Genomic DNA, 7,115 nt, shown 5'->3' on the forward strand with positions numbered 1-7,115 from the left:
GGAGAGAAGCAGCAGCAGCTGGGGGCGCTGGGAGAGGGGCTGTAGGTGGGAAGGAGATGCTGAGAAGCTCTCCCTGATCTTGTGGCTGCAGCTGCCAGGTGCTCCCTGGGCAGAATGCAGACTCAGGTGTCTAAAGTGATAATTTTGTATCTTAAATAAACTGTTTGTAGACCGTGAATCCCAGTTGTGAAGGATGTGTGTTTGCTGAGGGCGTGGTGTTGAGCCTCCCTCCCTCCTGGGCTCCCAGTACCACCAAAACCCTGTGCTGCTGCTCTAACTGGTGCCTGTGAGCTGGGCTTGGTCCTCTCCAGCTCTGGGCTAACAGCCCTAGTGCTAGGGAGTTAGAAAAGCAAAAATGTGCAGGCCAGCCCCACAGTCACTTTTCAGTTTCACAGTGCTTCTCCTTCCAGCAGCCTGGGTTTTATTTCAGATCCTGCTCTGGAGTGTTTGTTCCAGCCCTGCTCCTGCCCCACAGGGCTCCATCTCAGCTCCAGCCCTACAGCTCTGCCTGCAGCTCCTGCTGTGCCTGCCGAGTGCTCCAGAGCCTTTATTTCAGATCTTTATTTCTGTGCTGCCTTGGCTCTGCCTCTGCAGTCCCTATGCTGCCTCAGTGCCAGGAGCTCTCTTTTGCCTCTTCCCAAACACAATTTTTACTTCGTCTCCAGGCCTGGTGTCTCTATTTTAGGCAAGCTGAGGGCTTTTACTTCAGCTCTACCTGTAGGATTTCCTCTCCAGGTGAGCATCATCTCCCTACAAACTTTATAAACACCTCAATGAGAGCCCAGATCGCTTGGGAGTGCTGCTGTGTGTGTAAAACCAGAGAAGTGTGGGGTTTGTGGCAGCAGGTCACCTTTAAATCCCACCTCTTCCTGTCACCGAGGGATCAGTTGAGTAGCTGATCACTCCTGAACCTAAAGCATGGCTTTATGGGGAAGCAAATCAAAGAGAAGAGGTGTTACATGAGGTTCTTGGTTGGAGACTGGGACAACATGGACTCGCAGAGATCCATATGACAACAGTGATGGCTTATTATGCAAGATTTTTTGTTGGGGATTTGAGACTCCCATGGGTTTAAACAGCTGAGTGGTTGGGATCTCTCTCCACCCTGCTCTCTGGCCAGTGGTGCATCTGCACCCAGGCTTGAACAGGCTTGGCTGAGGGTCCCCTGTAGAGGTTGGAGTCTAACCTATCCAGGGACCTGTTTATCTGTTTCTGGAACAAACCAGGCCAGCTGAATTGGATTTGTGTTACCTTGTCCAGTTACAGACTAACTCTACTGTGACAATTCCTCCTTTCCTTCTTATTACAATTGCAAAGTATTCTCTGTTATCCTACCTGCAAGGGCCTTTTGCAGACAGGGTAACAGAAGGCAGCAGGGCTCTAATTTGAAGGAGGCCTTTTACCTAATTTGACAAGCGTAGAACCCCTCAGCCAGAGATGTGTCTCATGGACCCCTGGAGTTGTAGCACTCACTTCCAGGAGCTCTTAGGCAAGATCACAATACTTCAGGCTAACAGGCCACAGGTTAACTACTTAGAGTTACAACTTACCACTTAAAAATGAAACCATTTAACCCTTAGGGCCATTAGAGAATACCCAACTTCTAGAAAAACCAATTTGTAAACAGAAAAACATTTTGTAAACACATAGAGTCCTGAAATGAGCCATAGCTTCAATCATCCCAGATGTCTGTGAGGGAGGTGAACAAGTTGTCTCCATCGCTGTTCTGCACATGGCTCCACCATGTCTCTTGAGGAGCTATTGGAGAATGCAGCTTGTGGCCCCAGGCAGGAGAAATGTGGATATTCTCAGTTCACTCAGAGAGAAAAAGAGGAAGATTTCTGCCAGGCTAAGCCTGGGAAACTGTCCAGGAGGAATGTAAAAAAACTATTATCTTGCTTTCCGTTCATATTGTTTATCGATATGTTGTGCCACACTGATCTAAGTCCAGTGTACCAATCGTGTGAAAGGTTTTCACTTTGAGACCAATGATATTTCACCTTAGGGATCCTGGTTATCAAAGAGGAACGCTACTTGTTAATAAAGTTCGTTCTTGGCCTTCTGAAGACGGAGTCTCTTCATTCCTGTCCCTACCTCAACAGCACCAGAGGGACACATGTGGCAGGTACCCAATGCGTTCCTGTGTCTGTTGAAACACACGCATGTCCCCGTCCTTACAGGTGATGAGATCCCACGTGCCTCCCCGCTATTGGTGAGAGGGTCTCGCACCATTACCTTGGGTTTGATCATTGCCAGATTGTAGTGATAGAAAGTGATTTAAAATGACTGGGTTCTGCGACTTTTCTAATACTCTCAAATGATTTAGTGTATAGATAGCTTTACTACTCCGCCCTGTGGGGATTCACAACACCTTCCTCCCTTTTGTTTTTCAAGTTTCCATTCTCAAGTGCCATGTGCTCTTTTCACTATGGCTTGTCCTGTGCTGGTTTGGGAATACCAGTGTGGTGTGACACACTCCAGAACAGTAGGAAGTGTCTTGTTTACAAGAACAAGTGTGCAAGCAGGACCATTGTCTGTTTTGATGGAAAGGGGAGGGGGATACCTAAAGCAGCAGAGGCTGAACACCAATGTGTGATGGCATCCTGACCCCTTTCGCCTGTGTGTGCTGTAGCCCATATGGCTGATGAAAAAGTATTAATGGGTAAATGTACATCTTTTAGACATCCAAATTCAGGGATGTGTGTGATATCATTTTGCCAGGCTTGCAAAGTATGTAGTCCACGAGGGTTCATCCCCATCTGCAGTGGTGCAGTGTGGCCTTGGCAGTCAGTGTTATGAGCCTCTGTGTCTGACAGCTGGGATTGCCGTTTTAAGGCCAGAACACCTTGGTGGAAGAAATCAGGTGATGCCTTTGCTTGTGCTGGCATGTCTGGCTGTGGTGCTGTCCAAGCAGAGCCAGCTAGCCGGTCTGCTCGAGCACTGCGCTCTGTGATGAAATATGGTAAATTTGTTGTGACTTCTGAGGTGTAACATGTAATAGGGCAAGTTCTGGCCAGGATGGTATGGCGCAGGGTTTTTAGGGAGTCAGATAGTTTTGCACTGTCGATTTCCTCTAGTAGTGCTGGATCTAATCTCTGTGTGATATCAGCACCATAGGCAGAGTCAGTCACGGCATTTAGAGGAATGTGGGGAAAACTTTGGAAAGCCATAGCTACAGCACGCCGTTCTAACTGCAGTGATCCATTTTCATGACCCTCCAACATTTGCCACTCACCTTCCTCTTTCCATGTCACAAGGGCTTTTCCTATTTTCCCAGAGCCGTCAGTAAACACTGTAGCACCTTTTAAGGGTGTTCAGCTATTTAGAGGTTTTAGAGGAAATGCGGTTTTTTTCCACTTAACTTCAGCAATCTATGGCTTGGTACATGGTAAGTGATTTGTCCAGAAAAACTTTGCCAGGCACTTTGCAAAGCTGTGAATCAGCAAAACACCATTCAAACTTGCAATATAGAAAAGTAGTATTTAACTGTTTTAGACTGCAAAGCAAGGTGTCACCAAAAGCATGTATTCTGTCACTATCTGTTAAAACCAGGCGGGGCAGTGTTCTTTATCTCTTCCATGACCCATCCTCTCTCTGGGGAGATATCTTCTGTTAATGGGCCATTGAGTGTCACTGCATGACTGATAAGATTACATCATCCCATTGTGAGATGCTCTGCCCAGGGGAAGGAGCCAAGCATTCCTACCTGGATATAATCAGAGACTTTGAACACCACAGGCAGCCTTTTCCACTGCATTCCCAGAGGAAGACCAGACCCTTCTCCTTCACCACTCGACCTTCTAAGGAGCCCTCCACCCTTCTGCAGGATCCCTGCTTACACAGAACCACAGCTGTCACTGCCGGAGGGCTGAGCCACCATTTCATGGGCCTGGTGCCAGCACCCTGACCCGGCTGTCAGGTTGTATTTGGACTTTGTCTGTTTGAGCAGTAAATTTTTTTACTAATTTAATAATTTTTTATCAATTTTACTACTGAACTAATTATTTCTAAACTTTAAAGAACTGCTGCAGATAAAATTCAAGGTTCTAAAACTTAGTTAAGAACTTAAAAATAATTGCTGCAAATAATCTTGAGAGGAGAGCCACGGGCTGGGCGCAGGAGCCGAGTGGACGGCGTACACGGTCAGAATGGCCCTCAGCAGCTTTTTGCCAGCTCCAACCCAGCTGTCCCCAGATCAGCTGGAACTAGAAGAAAGAGCAAGAGCTCAGAGATCCAGGCAGAGTGCTCTGGCCTCCTCACAAAGGGAACTTCTCCCATATGGTGACCGGAAGGGATGGATACCACAGGTGCTAGAGGATTTTGGAGATGGGGGTGCCTTCCCAGAAATTCACGTGGCCCAATATCCATTGGATATGGGCCAAAAGAAGAAAATTTCCAATGCTTTGGCTCTTCAGGTGGATGCAGAAGGAAAAATAAAATATGATGCAATTGCTCGACAAGGACAGTCAAAGGACAAGGTTATTTACACAAAGTACACAGATCTTGTGCCAAAAGAAGTCATGAATGTGGGTGATCCTGAACTGCAAAGACCAGATGACAAGGCAATTAGAGAGGTAACAAAGAAGACAAGAGGAGCCTTGGAGAAATTAGTCTCCCAAAAAGTTGCAGCAGCCATGCCAGTTCAAGCTGCTGACGAGCCAGCTCTGGCACAGTACATTCGGTACACACCATCTCAGCAAGGAGCTGCATTCAACTCTGGAGCAAGGCAGAGAGTTATTCGGGTAGTGGAAATGCAGAAGGACCCTATGGAGCCTCCAAGATTCAAAATCAACAAGAAGATTCCACGAGGACCACCATCTCCTCCAGCACCTGTAATGCACTCTCCGAGTAGAAAGATGACTGTGAGAGAGCAGCAAGAGTGGAAAATTCCTCCATGCATTTCAAACTGGAAGAACGCAAAGGGTTACACCGTTCCCTTGGAGAATCGTCTGGCTGCAGATGGCAGAGGATTGCAGGCTGTTCATATTAATGAAAACTTTGCCGAACTTGCTGAGGCGCTCTATATTGCTGACAGAAAGGCTCGTGAGGCAGTAGAGATGCGTGCCCAGTTGGAGAGGAAAATGGCTCAGAAAGAAAAGGAGAAACACGAGGAAAAGCTCCAAGAAATGGCTCAGAAAGCCAGGGAGAGAAGAGCAGGGATCAAAACACGTGTTGAAAAAGAGGATGGAGCAGCTAGAGAAAGGGATGAAATCAGACGTGACCGGCGCAAAGAAAGACAACATGACAGAAATCTTTCCCGGGCAGCTCCTGATAAAAGGTCAAAGCTGCAAAGGAATGAGAACAGAGATATCAGTGAAGTTATTGCCCTGGGGGTACCCAACCACAGGCCATCCAATGAAATCCAATATGACCAGAGGCTGTTCAACCAGAGCAAGGGTATGGACAGTGGCTTTGCTGGTGGAGACGATGAAATTTATAATGTTTATGACCAGCCATGGAGAAGTGGCAAGGATATGGCCCAGAACATCTACAGGCCAAGTAAAAATATGGATAAGGACCTGTATGGTGATGATCTAGAGGCTCAAATAACGATCAGCAGGTTTGGTCCTGACAAAGAGTTTTCTAACTCAGATCATAACACCGGAGGCAGGGGCAGAGATGGACCAGTTCAATTTGAGGAGGATCCATTTGGTTTGGACAAGTTTCTGGAAGAAGCCAAGCAACACGGTGGTTCTAAACAGCCATCAGGCAGCAGCGGCCCTAAGGAACATGAGCATCAGAGCAAAAAGAGGAGGAAGGACTGAATTTGCTCCTTGAGAGGTAGCGAAATGGACTGCAAAAGGATTGGACTTCATGCAGAAGGATCTCTAATATTGGCTGTACAGGAGGATGGCATTTGTAACACAGCAGTTCACAACTCCAGTATGCATACACTAATTCTTCTGCATAGGACAGCTCCCCAAGCAGAGAGAAGACACTGAGACAACCTGGAAACATTTCATAAGGGAATTAATTATTCTTTAGCAAGTTCCCTGACTTTGCTGATTCCCCATTGCCCAGCACCTAAGGGTAAGAATGTAGCCCCCTTCCTATAGCTTTAGTTTCTGTAGGTAGCTAAAGCTTTCCTGCTATATAAAATGATCCTCTTATGCTGTAACACGTGCTGGGGTGATAATGATTCTGTGTTTTAGTGTGGCTATACAGTTTATTTGAAGAAGGGAGGGGAAACACCTGGGTTCTCTCTTAAAAATGGGCTGTAGAAGCAGCTCCCTGGTCAGAGAGAGACAAGCTAGATAAGTTTTCCCAGAATCGGCCTAGGAAACTTTGGGGGAGCCGGAGAGAAAGAATTCTAAATAATTCTTATCTTAACTTGCTGCACCTGATGTTGTGAACATGTGGAATGTGTTATGGAGATTTGTTTACCAAAGGGTGGTTTCTTAATTAGCCAATGGTGATGGTGTTTTAATTAAAGGACCAGTTGGGTCTACCTGTAATGAAGTAGGGTATAAATACCATGGATTTCTTAATAAAGATTATTAGCCTTTTGTGAATATCTTGAGAGTCCATGTCACTTATTACCTGGTCCTGGCTCGCTGTGCCAACATCATTCCACCACTCAAAAAACCAAAATATAGGAACTGCAGCAGCCAAGCTGCAGCAGGGAGGGGTGGGGGGAGGTCCTCCACACCAGGGCAGGGTGAGGAGAGGCCAGCCATGCCTCCTCATATCTACAACAGGTCTCTTAGATGGACAGCAATTAAATGTAGATCAGCTGGCTCCAAGAGATAGGCAGGCACCACCCAGAAAATTGGGGGCTGAGTTGTCCTGTGCCACCACTGCCCCAACTAGGTAAGGGAAAACTCTGTGGCACTATGCTGCGACTGTGAACCACGCCTGCTGTACCATGCCACATCCATTGGGATTAAATTCTTAACGCAGAGAATGACTGGGCAGCGGTGGCAGTGGAGGACATACAGACCCGTTGTGGCGCTGCCCTGCGCCTCTGCAGCTCTGTTCCACACCTCAAAACACTTGCAGTTGAAAAAGAGGAGGGAAAAGACAATAAAAACCAAACCCTCAGAACTGCACAACATAAGGGGGAAAATACCAAAAGACAAACGTAGAAAACGCTAGAAAGGCACAAAGCATCCATG

The 7,115-nt window shown here is 46.9% G+C and overlaps 1 pseudogene; it reads left to right on the top strand.

Annotated features, from left to right (window-relative positions):
* Nucleotides 1–4,148: 4,148 nt before the first annotated feature.
* On the top strand, nucleotides 4,149–5,811 carry LOC140684775 (SNW domain-containing protein 1 pseudogene; annotated as a pseudogene).
* The last annotated feature ends 1,304 nt before the right edge of the window (nucleotides 5,812–7,115 follow it).

This window comes from Taeniopygia guttata, chromosome 10, assembly GCF_048771995.1.
Source record: "Taeniopygia guttata chromosome 10, bTaeGut7.mat, whole genome shotgun sequence".
NCBI lineage: Eukaryota > Metazoa > Chordata > Aves > Passeriformes > Estrildidae > Taeniopygia > Taeniopygia guttata.